The sequence below is a fragment of the Tamandua tetradactyla genome, chromosome 2, assembly GCF_023851605.1.
Source record: "Tamandua tetradactyla isolate mTamTet1 chromosome 2, mTamTet1.pri, whole genome shotgun sequence".
Taxonomy (NCBI): Eukaryota; Metazoa; Chordata; class Mammalia; order Pilosa; family Myrmecophagidae; genus Tamandua; species Tamandua tetradactyla.
Genome location: NC_135328.1, coordinates 168,075,820 through 168,091,518, shown reverse-complemented (window position 1 = coordinate 168,091,518; position 15,699 = coordinate 168,075,820). Strand labels below are relative to the sequence as shown.

At 46.6% G+C, this 15,699-nt stretch overlaps 1 protein-coding gene and 1 pseudogene across 9 annotated transcripts in view; both read right to left on the bottom strand.

Annotated features, from left to right (window-relative positions):
* GLIS1 (GLIS family zinc finger 1) overlaps nucleotides 1–15,699 on the bottom strand; it is a 307,452-nt gene that overhangs the window by 43,099 nt on the left and 248,654 nt on the right. The gene's annotated exons all lie outside the window — the stretch shown is intronic.
* LOC143674205 (small ribosomal subunit protein eS24 pseudogene) overlaps nucleotides 1–15,699 on the bottom strand; it is a 28,744-nt pseudogene that overhangs the window by 6,195 nt on the left and 6,850 nt on the right. The window contains exon 2 of one of the 6 annotated variants that reach the window (XR_013170961.1): nucleotides 8,483–8,778. The exons of the other annotated variants lie outside the window; for them this stretch is intronic. The product of XR_013170961.1 is annotated as a small ribosomal subunit protein eS24 pseudogene, transcript variant X7 (transcript). Of the gene's footprint in view, nucleotides 1–8,482; nucleotides 8,779–15,699 lie in introns of those variants that run through there. 6 annotated transcript variants of the gene reach the window in all.

The following is a 15,699-nucleotide window of genomic DNA, read 5'->3' as shown; positions in this document are numbered from 1 at the left end:
CTCAGGCCAGAAAGTGGAAGTGTGGCATGAAGGGCAGGTCACACCCAAGGCTCCAACCAGGAAGCGGTGCCTCCTGAGGCTGGCATGGTGGCAGCAGAGAAAGAGACTCCTCTAAAGGGAGAGGACTCTCTGGACAGGTGCCAGCAGGATGAACGCATCTCGAGAGGTTTTTTCCATCTCCTCTGCCAGCCTCTGGGGATCTGGGATCAGTTTTATTCAGGAAGGAGTCAGGTTCCTTACAGCCATTCACACTCAGATTGGCTGGAAAAGGCATTTTCTCCTGCAGGGATTCCAGACTCTGGCTCAGGAGCCAGCCCACTGCAAATCAGGGTTGATGAGGCTTTCAGCGGTCAGCACCAGAGGAAGCCCAGCCCATAAACACATTAACAAGCCACATTCTGGGTCTTTCTCTGGAGTAGACCTGGGCTAGGAGCAGGCGGTGCCGGTGGGAACAGAGAACCCTGGTGGGGAGAGAGTATCCTCCTCGGGGTTGGAGGGTTAGATTTAACTCTGCGTAGAGAAGGTACAGACTCACACAGAGTTAGGTTCAAACTGCCCTTTGACATCTCGGTTCTGGGCACCTACCCAGGGCCAAGGCTGGAGATCGGGAAACGCTTTATGCAAGAAGATAGTCAATGAAATATTCTTGTTATGAAATACGAGTAGTGGAAGGGCAGAAACAACCCAAATGTCCAACAGGGAGGGAACAGCTAGGTAAATTGTACTAAATCCACATGATGGACCATAACGCAGCCAAGGAAAATGACGTGTCATGGAATAACGGGAAACTTCTCAGCCCATGATGCATAACTTAATAATGCTAACTATTATTGATAATCTTCTCAATGACCCCATTTTAAGACAGGAATCTGAGGAACCAAGGTGAAGTACTGCCTCCAAGATAGCATACCTTGTGAGTGGTGCACAAAGCCTCAAACCCACCTCCAACCCCACTGCACTCTGACCTTTTGCCATATTTTTAAAAAGGCACCCCTTTGTTGAGTATTTACTTTGTGCCAGGCATTGTGCTAAGTACTATCTCCTACATAGACCACAAAAAGCCCAAAGAAAAACATTCCACGTTGGTAGTGGGGTTTAGAGTCGCCGGCTTTTTCTTTCTGCTTTGCAAAATTTCGAGCATGTGATTTCGAAATTTCGAGCATGTGATTATGTCACATTTATACAAAGGAATTTAAAACACCTGCCTCCCAGGGCTGTTGTGAGGCCTAGAGAAGATCTGGGGCGATGCTTTGGGGAGTGTGGAGGCCCACCTTCACTCAGCGCCCCAGAGCCCAGGATTGAGAGCCCACGTCTTGCAGCTGATGGAACAAACGCGGGTGCAGGAGGAGGAGTCCCTGCAGGAGTTCACTCCACTATGACCTCGGGCTCCTCTTCCCTCCTGCCCAGTGTCTATCAGATGGGGTGACAGTCTCTGTCTGATGTCTCCCTGGGCTACTGAAGAGTTTGCAACTCTAATGGTTGCTCTGGTGCAGCTCAGGGTCCGGGGAACCAGCATGAAGCCCCATGCACTGTTGGGGACACCCGCCCCTGCTAGGGCCCTCTCATAGGTGAGCTCTGCAGGCTATCCTGCTCCCATCTCCTCCCTCCCTCTGCCTGCAGAGAAAAGTCCCTGCTTCTCAGCCTGGCATTGGAAGCCTCCACGTTCTGGATCTCACACCCGCCCCTTTCCTCTGCTCTTCCTCACCCTGAGACCTGCTATCCGTGGTGCTGCTTTCCCCGAATGTGCTGGTGGTCCCCTGCCTCCCTCTGCCTACAGCATCCTTTGACACCAGTGCTTTCTTTACCCTTTAAGGCCCTGTTCAAGCTCATTCCCTCCAAGAAATCTCCCCAGCTGCCTCCCCCAGCACCCCATGTAGTCCTTAATTTGAGAAGGAAGGAAGGAGTGGGGGCTACAGGCGCCTGGGTTCAAATCACAGCCCAGGCCAGGCCAGAGAACCCATCTCCTTCTAAGCATTGTGAGCTCTACAAAGCACACACACATAGCCTCAATGCACGCCCAACACACACACCACTGCAAGCCAAACATTTCGCCACATACCTACACACAAATCCAACACCAAAAACACATTGCTACATCCAATACATACGGATATACACAAAACAGATTATCAAACACAATTCTCCGAATACTTCACGCCTCGGCTCCATGCACACCCAATGTACACTCAATACCCAGTGCAACTGTATACATCTAACACTCACACATTGCACCTACAATGCCCACCCAAACTCCCAACCATGCTCTCAAACTAGCCTCCTAACACAAGCACATGCCATGACCATTCCACCCATCCCTAAACTCATACTCAAACACAAATTCCAATATATTCAGATGCAAATACAAATATTCACACAACCCAGTCACACACATGGACACATGCACATACATTGCAGGAGCGTTTTGAGAATGTGTTATGGGTCTATGTGCTGGGTATGGGGTTGTGCACTGAGTATTGTCTGTATGTGTGTGTCTGGGTGTGGTGCTGGGGGGTCTTTGGGGATGCTTTGGATGTTGATGCCAAGGTGTGTGTGTGTGTGTGTGTGTGTGTGCGCAATGGCTGTATGCCTGTGTTCTAGTTTGCTAGCTGCCAGAAGGCAATACACCAGAAATGAAACGGCTTTTAAAAGGGGAATTTAATAAGTTGCTAGTTTACAGTTCTAAGGCCGAGATAATGTCCCAATTACAACAATCTATAGAAATGTCCAATTTAAGGCATCTGGGGAAAGATACCTTGGATTAAGAAGGCCAATGACGTTCAACGTTTCTCTCTCAGCTGAAAGGGCACATGGCGAACATGGTGGCGTTTGTTGACTTTCACGTGGCTCTACCAAAAGGGGCTCTCTCCAAAAGGTTTCCTCTTTTAAAAGATTCCAGCAAGCAACTCCATCTTTAGTGGGTGGGGCACACCTCCATGGAAATCATCTAATCAAAAGTTACCACCCACAATTGGGTGGGTCACATCTTCATGGAAACAATCAAAATGCTCCCACCCAGCAATACTGAATGAGGATCAAAGGGCATGGCTTTTCTGGGGTCCACCCCAGATTCAGACCAGCACAGCCCGTCTCCACCAAACACTGCCCTAACCACATCACACACGAAAACCTCCACATACCCTTCCAAACAGAAAAACCCCAACCACACCTACCCCAATCACAGCCTCAAACATACACTCTACAACCACACACATCCCAATCACAGTGCAAACACCCCCCATACACACTCTCTCCCCATCACACACAGACCCAATCACATAAGCACACATACCCTGTTTCTCCTAAGCACACACAATGTTTAACACGCATCTGGGTATGTTCAACAGACACAGACACAAGTGTATAGGCCCCCAACCACGTCCAAATACACAACCCCCCTGGTCCTTCCCTACCAGCAACCCTGGCATCAGCACACACCCCTGAAATACCTTAACCTTAAACTTCTATGGGTGGAGAGTGCGTCCCCTAAGGGAATGAGACCAGGTGGGTAGGTCCCTGTGAGACCTCGTATGAGCCCCCCGTTACCTGCTGCTTCTGTGCATGGGTCAGCTCTGCTCGGGGCGGGGGCAGGTGGCACGCGGACCAGCTGTCTCCCCTGGGCCTCCTTCTCAGGTCCCCTAGCTGCATTCCTGCCTGCTCCAGGGGGTTATTCTTCTCTTGTTCATTGATGATTAAAATACTTCTAAGCTGACCACAAAGATTGTTGTCTTTGTCTTTCTTTCTTTCGTTCTTTTTTATGAAAACCAACAGATGGGTTTCGGGACCCTCAGATTTTCCTCCAGGGTAATTTACATGACCACAACTAGTTCTTGGAGAAGGAAAGCAAACATTCCCGTGGCCTAACAGAAACATTCCCCCTCCACCATTTATCCTTTCATTCCACTCGGCTCACTTCCAGGGTCGGTTCCCCAGCCCCTTCCATCTGGCTTGGAGGCTGAGGGGACGGAGGAGGGTCAAGCTGGACCCCAAGCCAGCAGCTCCCTAGAGACCAACCCTCCAAGAGTTTTCCTATTTTTATTTTTAGTATCAACCCTGGAGGAAGGAGTGGGGCCAGCAGAGGCTAAAGACTTCAGTGACAGAAAGGAGACTCCCATTTCATCAGTCCTTTATGCCCAGCAATGCTGGGAGATAGGTACTAGAGTTATCTCCACTTTATATATGAAGAGACTGAACTTTGAGGTAACACATGATGTTTGGAAGGCCTCAAATTGGTAGTAGAACTCAACCAAGTGAAAACAAGTTGGTATTTAATCCCTAATTCCATAACCCAAGCTGCAGGACCACCAGCCTTCTCTGCCTTTCTCAGGACACATTCACCTCAACCATCTTGTAATGACCGGCTTCAGCTAGTTTGACATCTGTAGACCAATCCCATCCCTGGGAACCCTGGCAAACACAGGCTGTACCATAGCCTATGGGGTAGTGCTTGGATAATGAGCAGCGGTAAGTGGTAGGGGTCAGGGATACTGCCAGGCTATTTAAATAAATTAGCTTATAAAATTAGAGAATCAAAGCACAGAGAGGGCAAGTGACTTGCCCAGGGTCACACAGCAAATCCAAGGAGGAGCCAGGATTTGACTCGAATCTGGCCCACAGGCCAGAATCAAGCAGCTCATTGGCTCAGGTTTGAACCTGATGATGGCAGAATCACTGGACAAGGGTGTAAGTGGGAATGGGGTCACATTAGAGAGACAGCGATGTTGACCTACGCTCTGTCATACCTGTCATCAGACCCCACCCCACTGGCCAGGTTGGTGGAGTGGGGTGGCACACCCCTAAGAGCCACCGCCTCTGTGGTACTCAGGAGAGCTTTTCCCAGCTCTGCCATCACCTCTGATCCTGCTGAGGCCACTGATGGACACTCCATCCTCTTCCCAAGCTCCCAATAGGGCTTTAGAGGCTTTAAGAAACTATCCTCTGGAGTGCAGCATGGAAAAGCCCTCAAAGGAAGGGCAGGCAAACACCCACCAAAATCATTCCTGCCAATCCTAAAGAATACCTAGGGCATTACACAAGATTCTACAAGGGTTCCATGCACTAGAGTAACTTTCCAGAAACCTACAACCTCCAGATGGATCCCTGGACCAGATAAGTCCTGAAATGCAGAGGGGCCAGCCTCTCCAGAACGTCAACTAGTTCCATCCTGCTATCCTCTATTATCGACAGCTCATTTCAACATGAAAAAGTTAGACTGGGCATAGCCCAAATACCCCTAAAGAGCAGCAGAAAGAGCAAAGGTGATGGTGGAGTTCTACAGAGAAGGTCGGGTACAACAAATGAGTATGACTGCTGAATCATTACATTGATATTTCTTTTAGTCTCCAGTATGTTAGAGCAACTAGAAGTAAAAACCTAAAATTGTGGAATTGCAACCCATACCAAACTCTGAAATCTGTTCTACAACTAATTATTGCCACGTGCTTTGAAATTTATTGCTTTTTTATATATATGTTGGGTGGGCCACAGTGGCTCAGCAGGCAGAGTTCTCGCTTACCATGCCAAGACCTGGTTCATTCGATTCCTGGTGCCTGCCATGCAAAAAAAAAAACAAACAAAACCATGCATATATGTATTATTTTTCACTAAAAAGAAAAAAAAGTTGATTGTGATAATAAATGCACAGTTATATGATGATATTGGGAACCAATGATTGTACATTTTGGATGATTACATGGCATATGAATATATAATATATATCAATGAAAATTAAATAATTTCTAAAAAAATCAAAGGAGAAGGTGGAGGTATAAAAGAGAAGATAGGATTTAACAAATGAGTATGACTCCTGAATCATTATACTGATATTTCTTTTAGTCTCTAGTGTCTTGGAGACTTGTCTATACGCTATGCTATTTTTCACAATAAAGGAATATATGAAAATAAAATAATTTTAGAAGTTGCAACTGAAAAAAAAGAAAAGAAGGGCAGGGTATCAGGGTATCAGATTTGGGTTCTGTCCATGGGGTGGCTTCTCTAGGCACAGGGACCTGCAGGGCTGGCATGTTCCACAAAGATCTATTTGGACTCTCAGAGCCAGATCTAAAGATTGCTTGCCCTGCCCCTTCACCTCACCCCCCACCTGGACCACCACTCTCCTCCCTGTATTCCCTGCCTCTAGCACAACCCCCAACCATCCTTCACACAGTAGCCAGCATGAATTTTTTAAGCTCCAAAGCTAAGCATGATCCTCCCACGCTAAAGGCCCTCTGCCATGTTCCATAGCCCGATGCCCCTGCTTGGGACTGAGCCCTTTGCTGGGTCTCCCCACGCCCTCCAAATCTTTCTCCCTGTCCCAGCCTCCAACCCACCCTACCGTCATCCTGTGTTCTTCTGCTACCTCCCCTCCTAGATGGAAAGTCCAAGGGCCAAGACTCATTTCTTATCATCTTGTCACCCTTACGCCTAGCCCGGAGTCTGGCCCAGAGCAGGAGCTCAGAGAGATGAATAAGTTTCCAGTGATGCACACGCAGGTGGACCAAAGGTAAGCTGTAGGCAAGGCCCTCGGCTCTTTAAAGTCCTGCTGGCCAGGGACATTGGAGAGGCAGCCAAGGGGTGGGGAGGGAGGGAAGAAAAAGAGAGAGTATGGGAAGTAGCCCCTCTGGCTCCATGATGCTGGAGGCGGGGAAGCTTCTGGAGCCTCACCCTTACCACTCATTGGGTGATTAAGTCACTCCCTTCCCTACAAAGCATTGTGTTGGGATAAGATGCTGTTGGGCCACTCTGAGTCTGTAAGTTCTCTAACTTGGACCTTGTTTGTGGGGCTGTAGCTCTGAAGGCTGTTGAGAAGAGACGTGGTGCTGTGGTGCTGTCAGTTTGTGCTTTAAAAAGGCCACACTGGTTGCAGCATGGAGATGGCCTGAAGGAGACAAGAAAGGTGGAGTGTGCATGTGTGCAGGTTTGTATGTGTACAATCTTGGGAAAAACACATCTCTCTATCTGATGGGCTTCTCACCCTCAACTCACAAACCAGGCCACTCAGAAAATGCACTCAGTCAAAATGAGAACTTACTTCTTATCTTTGGAGGAGAGTTCTAAGCCACAGACCACACTTATCCACCACCATGGCCAGCGTGGCCACCCTCTGAGACCACAGCCCGGAGCATGGTCAGTGTTGGTGCATGGAACACCTGCAGTGCCAGGCCGGCAGTCCCAGACTCTCTCACCTTCCAAACCACCAGGTGGTCCCACGGGCCGGGGCTGGGACTGAAAACAAAGTGTGTCCATTTGGTCACTCTTGTTGCGCCTTATTTGTAGAGCACACTGAGCACACTTCATGATCATGTCCCTACATTAGCCTCAGTGGTAGGCTGATCCCCCCATTCTACAGATGAAGAAACCGAGGGTGCTTTGTAACCTGCCCAGGTTCACTCAGATAGAGAGTAGTAGCAGTAAGGATTTGACACAAGCAATCTGGCTCCAGCGCTGTATAATTCTAGAGAGAGGTTTGGCACTTGGTGACTGACTAGATATAAGGCAGTGAGGAAGATTCTGGAAGGCCTCGTGGGGCTCTGGAGGTGCACCATCAGGTGTGCCTGGAAACTGAGACCCCCCAGCAGGCCCTGGGGCCACAAGGTACCATCAAGTGGCTACCATGAACTATCTTGTCACTCCGATTACATTTCTGAATACCTCTCCTAATTCATTTCCTGCAAAATCAGACAGACTAGGTAAATATATATCTTTTTTTAAATGAAGCACGTTATAGTTCCTAAATGGCTTCTATCAGGTTGTTTCCAGTCTCTTGCAAATTTCTGATTTCTAAATAATCCCTTATCCATTCCATATGCCCTTCTGAAGTCATTGTTAACAGAACAGCAGAAAACACATAAATAATCTGCCCTTCCGCATGAGCTTATGATTGACTCCAGTTACTGCCAATAAAATGTCATTAGGAGAGCCCCAAATCAAAGCAGGATGGAGCTGCTAAATTAGATCAAGAACAAGGCTCTGGGTGAGGTGGGACGGGGTCTGGCAGGGATGGGCACTGTCGGGCTGGACGGGCCGCTGTCAACCAAAGTGATGGAGAGCCTTGACTTGGACTGTCCATCAACACATGGGACAGTGAGTGGGGTGGAGGGGCACCGGCAATGGGACCAACATAGAGAGGGGTAACGCAATGACCCCTTGAGGCAGGCCAAAGGTCACAGTGAACATCACCCCGTGGGGTTCAGGCCTTAGCTCTATTGCTATCAAAGTGATCTTTTGAAAGCAGCCACTGATGAATGCTCCATTAGGTCCTTTCGTGGATTGCCAAGAGAATGTCCAAGTTATCTGCATGCACGCAAGGCTCTGCATGACCTCACCTTGGCTGTCCTAGCCCTTGTGCCGCTCCTGTCCACCCCAGCCCTATAATCGGGCTCCAGCAGATGTCCAGCCATCCCCAGAACATGACGCTGTTCCCACTTCTCTTCCTAACAAATCTGTGCAGAATTCCCAACCGCCAACCCAAACGCCTAGTGTCCTGAGTGTTTGCAGCACCTCTGCCCATTGCAGCCCTGCTCACATGGTCTGTCTGGTTACGTATCTGGCTTCCCTATCAGACTTAGGCAAGGTCAAAAATGGTCTCCCATTTTTGTCGCTGTGCCCAGAACCAGCCCAGGGCCTGGTGCTGACGGGCTCTCAGTAAAGGCTGAATGATCAAATGAATGAAGGCTGACCTTTCCCTTGGGCAGAGCTGTTTGGTGTGTTCAATGCAGGGCCCGGTACGTGCAGGACGCCCTCAGTGTGTGCTCCTCTGCTCTTATCCTGGTCATCTAGAACCTGTTCAGATGTGGCCAGAAACAAGTTCAGAGCTTGCCAAGCAACCCCTGCTTCCCAGCCCTAGCCAGGCCTGTGGGTCACTTTGGCCTGAAAGTAAACACCTGTGAGGCAGACCGCAGTCCTGGACTTGTCTGTGATGCCCCAGAAACTGAAAACCAGGACGGAATGCAAATCGCAGACTGCAGAAGGCTGGCAGGAGTAGAGGCAAAAATCAGACTCAGAGCTCAAAGGCTCTGGAGCATTTCTCAGGCCCTAGAGCCCTGAGGCATCTTAGAAACAGGAACTCAGAACACAGGGGCTTTGCTGGCTTCCATTGCAAATCTTGTCTTCATGGACTTTGGTTTCTGGGGGCAGGGACCGGATCTTTCTTGGCTGAGCCCATCATCCCCCAGAGCCTGAGCTTGTTGACTTGGGGTGAACGGAGGGCTCCCAAGGCCCGAGAATCTAGAAGGCCACAATCTTACTTTTTCAATGGTCAGTATTTTGGGATTTTAGAGTTGGTGACTCAGAAGGGCTCTGGGTCTTCACCTTCACCTTCCTCCTCCTCTTCCTCGATGGCTTGTCAACCCCTCAGTCTCTGTCCCTCCCAACACGCCTCCAGCCCCTTGGCTGCTGTCCTGATTCTACCCTGTTGGGATGATGACCAGCAGGCTCTAGTGCTGTCTGGACATCAGGCCTGCTCCTCCCATCCAATCTCTCTCCCCGTCCTCAGGGGCAGGTCCCACTGCTGACACACGGCCTGTCACAAGGGTCTGCTCCCGGGCCCCCTTTCAGCCTCTCTTTTGGCCAATCTTCCTACTACACTCTCAGCTCCCGCCAATCTCAGAGTTGGCCACACTGGCCCGCTCACGATGAGCCTTCTCTGTCTCACTGCAACATACAACACACACACACACACACACACACACACACACACACACACACACACACACACACCTTTGTTAGGCTGTTCCCTCTTCTCGAATAACCTCCTTTGGCTAATTCCATCGCATCCTTCAAGGTCCAACGCGAGGGTTCCCTCCTCTGAGAAGCCCTCTCTGAGTTTCCAGGCCGAGTGAGGGGACCCCACCCTCACCCCGTATTCCCACAGCTACATTTCTAGTTTTGGACATACAGCAATACAAATGTTTCTTAACTGGAATTTTCCTGTGGGCAGGGACCAGTGTCTTGATGGAGATACAGAAAAGAAGCCAAGCGAAGCCAGAGACGCTCACAGCTCACCAGTGAAGCCAGTTCCCAGGGCAGCAGCTGCGTCTGACTGATCTTCGCGTATCCCAGCACAGAGGGAGGAGATGAATGAGGGACCCCTCCCACCCCCCCACCCCCAGGCCTGCTTCCTGCTCAGCTACAGGTCATTGTTCACAGGCCTGAAGGACTATGGGCAATACACTGTACTTTTTACTGCCCCTGCCCTGATCCAGCCACACCTCCCCTCCCCTTCCCTCCAGTCAGGCAGAGCACCAGAGAGGAGCTCCACATCGGATTTCATTCCTTCCAGGAACCTTGTAACACTTCAGCACGAAATAACCCATACTCCACTACTGAGTCCCTACTGTGTGCCAGGCAGTGTGATGGGCTCTCCTCAGCTGTTGTTGTATTTGATTTCCACAAGGCTGAGAGTGTCTACTCTTCCCAACTCTCTTTCTGCCGTCACCAGCCAAGTCACAGATGAAGAAATCTGGGCTAAATCACTTGCCCACAGTCACACTGAAAGTAGTATAGAGTCAGGGATGAAACCTAGGCCCCTCTTTCCAATAATCATCTTGGGAAGCTTTAACAAGCAGTTAGAACAAGGGGACCTCTTGCTTTGCAGGGAAGCGGATCAATAAGGCAGTTAAGAATATACTACCTTTATAAATGGCCGGACTTTACAAGCCTCCAGCTATAGTTTCATCATAGCTCAGAACCTGGAAAGTCTGCATAATCCTGGAAGGCGTAGGTTTTAGGTAAAAGATGGCTGTGACTGCTAATTGGATCCTTGGCTTACCCTGTAAATCAGACCAAAGCGTGGGCACCTAAATGCAATATTTTTCCAAACAGGCACTGTATGTCTTTACATTATTGTTGGCTAACCAGGCCCTTAAATAATTTCAGTGTAAGCGAGTTCATAAATCTGCTCTCGCTCTGTGGCTGGCAAACACTGCTGGAGAGGAGACCATGCTCCCAAGGTAAACAGTTGGGCTGGCAGCTGTCCCCCACCCCAACCCCAGCCAGCCAAGAATAGAGCAATGGGCCTGGGATGGGGAGCCAGCCTACTCTTGGGGAGTCACAGAACATGGCTGGGCTTGGCAGAGGCTGAAGGGAGTTGGGGGTCCCAGCAGTCCATGGAGTTGTCATCCTACAACATGGAGCCAAAAGAGCTTAAGCCCGTGGGAGCTGGGGCAATCCGCTGAGGAGGAACATGTCGGCAAACAGGGCAGGTCCACAGGACGGTCAAGGAAACTGGTGGGAGCACACTTTGACTATGTACCTACAGCATGCAAATCCTTCTACCCAGTCCCCCCTCCCACCCCACCATGAGGTTGGCGTCACCATCCCCATCTCAGAAGTAAGGAGACTGAGGCTCACAGAGGTTATGCCACACGTCCTCACAACCAGCAAGTGATGGAGCCACAAACTGAACCCAAAGCCTTTTTCCATGTCACACTTGAAGAGAGAAACTGGGGGCAGACAGGGTTCCAGAGAACATATTTGCCAAACCAAAACTCAGTCCGCTAGGAATGATAAGGACAACTGTGGTTATGAGGGCAATGGGATAGAGCATTTGCATTTGAGATGATACCAGAACATGATACTGGAGAGAAGTTAGCTCCCCACCTCTGAAGATGCATGAGCAGAAACTGGACAAGTCCATCCAATGGAGAAGCTATGGATGGGGTTCTTGTGGGACATGGTGGAGAAGTTCCAACCTTCATCCCTTGAATCACCATCAACCTGCTGTGTGCCAGGCCCCTGAAGGTGACAAACAGCCAAGAAAAAGGGTAAGAATTGGCAGTGCCTGCCTTCAAGGAGCTCTACCGCTCAAGAGCTCAGTGGGAACAGAAAACAGGGCTCCAGGAACTTTTCTGCATGCAGAGAAGAGACAAGGAATGAACCGGGGATATCACAGTGTGCTACCCTGCCAGAGAAACAATCGGTGCCACATTTCTGTAATAACTCACGCAGAAACACACCCCACACCCACAGCTCATCCATCTGCTCCTGAGAGACGAGGAGACTGAGACCCTTATGGCCAGCCCCACAGACCAGAAGGCAAAGTGGGCTCAAGATCACCCACAAGAACCTGAGAGAGCCACAAGCCTACACTTTCTCCTGAGCCCCAGCCCAGCACACCCTGTTGCACCACACTACCCTTCAATCAATAGGTGGGCACCTCCTCCCCTTCCTCAGACCCTCGCAGACCCACTAATATTCTTATTTTCTCCTCCTCCAGCAACAACACAATATTGAAAATGGTAGTGATGGTGATGAAGACGAACCTTAACCACATGAAACCTCCATTTCTGCACTTGGAGGTGATGACAGAATCAGAACTGCTGGAGGATTAAATGAAATGATGCATGCAGAGCACTCGGTACCATGAAAGATCAACATACGATAGTGAGTCTTAAAATAACACTTTTACCGTGCTTTGCTCTATTTTGTTTCCTATGATCCTTACCACAACTTGTGGGGTAGTTATCATTATTCCTGGTGACCAGTTTCCAGATGAGGGAACTAGAGTTTTGCTTCTGTACCCTCCTGCTGCAAACATACCAGTTAACTAGAGTTTTGCTTCTGGACTCTCCTGCTGCAAGACAACCGGATTATGTATAAAAACGGTGTTTTCTCGTGCGTGTTTGTTTGGTGTTGCTTGGATCATAGGAGGTAAAGAAAATCTCAGAAGGCTAAGGAAGGACCAAAATCAGAAAGCCATATGCTAAAACTAGACTGGTGAGGGGTGTTCTCCTGAGGACAGGTTCTGACATCATGGCTACAGCAAGGTGTGGGGCTGGACCTTCAATTTCTAGGCTGGACCTGTCGACCTGACCAGGGTTTGGGTTCTGAGTGATCCCAGGATTCAGGTACAGCAAACACTAATTCTCTAGGGAGAAAAGCATGCTCAACTCAAGCCTCCATAGAGAACAAATGTTAACCATATGATCTCACATGAAAGATTACCAAACACAGGGAAGCAAAATGATGGAGAATCTGCAGAAACAATGAATCACAAAATTCAACCCCCCCAGGATTTTAAATATTAAAACCATCAGTCATTGAATGTAAAATGCTATGGATGAAATTTTAGGGGAAATAAATAGGGAATCACAAAAATGAGTAAGCAATAAAAAGACCATCAAAAAAATAACCAGGGAGCCACGGTAGCTCAGTGGCAGTGTTCTCTCCTGCCATGCCAGAGACCTGGGTTCGATTCCCTGTGCCCGCCCATGTTAAAAAACAAGAACACAAACAACCAGGCAGGGTAGTGCGATGGCGGCTCAGTGGCCGAATTCTTGCCTGCCATGCTGGAGAAAATCGAACCCAGGTTCGATTGCTGGTGCCTGCCCAATTGAACTTCTAGAAATACAAAACGTAATTGTTGAAATAAAGTTTATAAAATTAAAGAAATAGTTAAACATCAGATTAGACATAGCTAAACTAGAGGAAAGAGATGAGTGAATTTTGCAAAACTCAGATGAGAGTTAGAAAATAAGAATTATGCAGGCCAGAATAAGAAGGTTTAATACACCTTTCATTGAAGCCCAGAGGAAAGAAGAGAGTATGGACAAGAAGCAATGTTTGAAGAGATAATGACTGAGAATCTTCCAGAGATACAGGAAAGTAAAAATAAAAAATCTCTGCACCAACTCATAGAGTAGTGAAAATTCAAAGCACCAAAGAAGTAAAATATCTGAAAAACAATGGATGACCCACAAAAGAAAGGCAATTAAACTGATAGCAGGTTTCACTACAATGAAATGGAAACCAGAAGGCAGTGGAATAATATATTCAAAGTGCTCAGAAAAAATAACAGTCGACCTGGAACTGGGTACCCAAAACACTATCTTTCAAAATAAGAGTGAAAGAAAGATATTTTCAGATAAACAAACGAGAGAAAAAGAGAGGGGTAGTGATAGTTTAGTTTACAACCCATCATCACTTGAGAAGCTCCCCAGAAGGAAGGTCTAAAATAAGCAAGAACTAATGATGGGCAAGTAAATTTGTAAATATGTAGGGAAAGCTAAATAAACTTTTCTGTTTTACAAAATAGTAATATTCTCTAAAAGGTGGAGTTGGAAAAAGGAAAGAACTAGAATGCCATATAACAACAGCATGTAAGTTGGTATGGAATGATTAAAGACAGTGTTCTAAGGTCCTCGTGTTGCTAGGGAGAGGGTTAAGGTATTAATTTGGGGCTTTTTTAGGCTAAGAATGCATGATACAAATTCAAAGGTAACCACTAAAATGAAGGAATCAGACTGCCTATCTTCCAAACCAGTAGACAGGAGCCAAGTAATAAGAAAAGGAAAAACACCTCTTAATCAATCAAAAAACTAAACTAAAATAAAACAAACTAAAAAAAGCCCTAAACCAAACCAAACCAAAAAAGGTCCAGTTTAATAAGAAAAAATAAGACCAGTAGAAAGTAAAAAATAAGATACCAGAAAAATGTCCAAATACATTAATAATCACAATAATTGAAAATTATTTTTCAGTTTTCACAATAACTACAGTCCTAATTAAAAGAGGGCTTGTCAGAATGAACCAAAAAAATGGAAGATCTCCCAACTATTTGTTAATATACGATAAACAAGCCTAAAACATAAAAAACTGAAAGGCAAAGGATAGAAAAAGATATGCCATGTAAATGCGATATAATACAAAGCTGGTATAGCCATATTAATATCAGACAAAGTAGAATTTAAACTGAAAACTTATTAAGAGTCAAGTTATTACCTCATGATGAAACATTTAAGCATCTGAGGACCATAATGATGTTGTAAATATTGATAGAAATGCCATGCACAATTAACAAGCCTACCTCTCGGTGGGAGATTCACCTGTTTCTCAACTATTAATAGGCCAAAGAAACAAAAAATTAGTAAAGCTACAGAAGATTTTAATAGCACAACAAGGATTTTTATTTACTGAGAAAAAAAGCATACACATTCTAAACATACACAGTGATAGTTTAGCTTACAAACCATCATCACTTGAGAAACTCCCAGAAGGAAGGTCTAAAATAAGCAAGAACTAATGATGGGCAAATAAATTTGTAAATATGTAGGTAAAGCTAAACAAACTTTTCTTTTTAACAAAATAGTAATATTCTCTAATATGCAGAGTTGGAAAAAGGAAAGAACTAGAATGCCGTATAACAGTAGCATGTAAATGCATATGCTTCAAGAGCATATGAAACATTTATTAAAAACTGCCATATATTAGGTCATAAAGGCTCATATCATAAAAATCAGGTTCTCCAACTACAGTGAAATTAAATTTAGAAGCCAGTAACCAAAAGAAAAACAAATATCTCCCTAGGTTTGGAAATATAAACACTTACTGCTAAGCAATTCATGGGTCAATCAAAGCATCATAATGGCTATTTAAAATATTTAGAACTAAACAAGAATGCCAGCATTACATATAAAAAATTCTGAGATGCAGTAAAAGCAGCATTAAAGGGAAATTTATTTTGCAAATGATTATACTAGTAAAAGAGAAAGGGTGAACCTTAATGTGCTAGGAGACTCATTTCAGAATTAGAAAAGGGACAGCTAAATTAAGTTTAAAATGTAAAAGAAAGGAGATAATAAAGATGAAAGAAGAAATTAGGGTAATAGAAAACAGAGATACGATGAAAACAAAGCCAGGAATCAGTTTCTTGTAAAGACTAATAAAAAAAGCAAAGTTCTGGAGAAAATAATTAAGAAAAACAGG